Consider the following 329-nt stretch of genomic DNA (forward strand, 5'->3'; position numbering starts at 1 on the left):
GGAACAGCTCGTTCTGGATGTCACCTCTAAACGTGGAGAAAAAGAAAGATATCAGGAGTGGTAAACATCGATTTGCCAAGGGGAAATCATTCCTGACCCATTTGATAGCCTTCTATGATGGCATGACTGGATCAATAGATGAGGAGGGGCAGTGAATGTCATTTGTCTTGACTTTGGCAAGGCTTTTGATATTGTCTCCCATAACATCTTTATCGGGAAGCTTAGGAAGTGTGAGCTGGATGAGTGGACAGTGAGGTGGATTGAGAACTGGATGAATGACAGGGCTCAGAGGGTTGTGATCAGTGGTGCAGAGACTAGTTGGGACCCTT

This window comes from Buceros rhinoceros, unplaced genomic scaffold, assembly GCF_000710305.1.
Source record: "Buceros rhinoceros silvestris isolate BGI_N320 unplaced genomic scaffold, ASM71030v1 scaffold15168, whole genome shotgun sequence".
NCBI lineage: Eukaryota > Metazoa > Chordata > Aves > Bucerotiformes > Bucerotidae > Buceros > Buceros rhinoceros.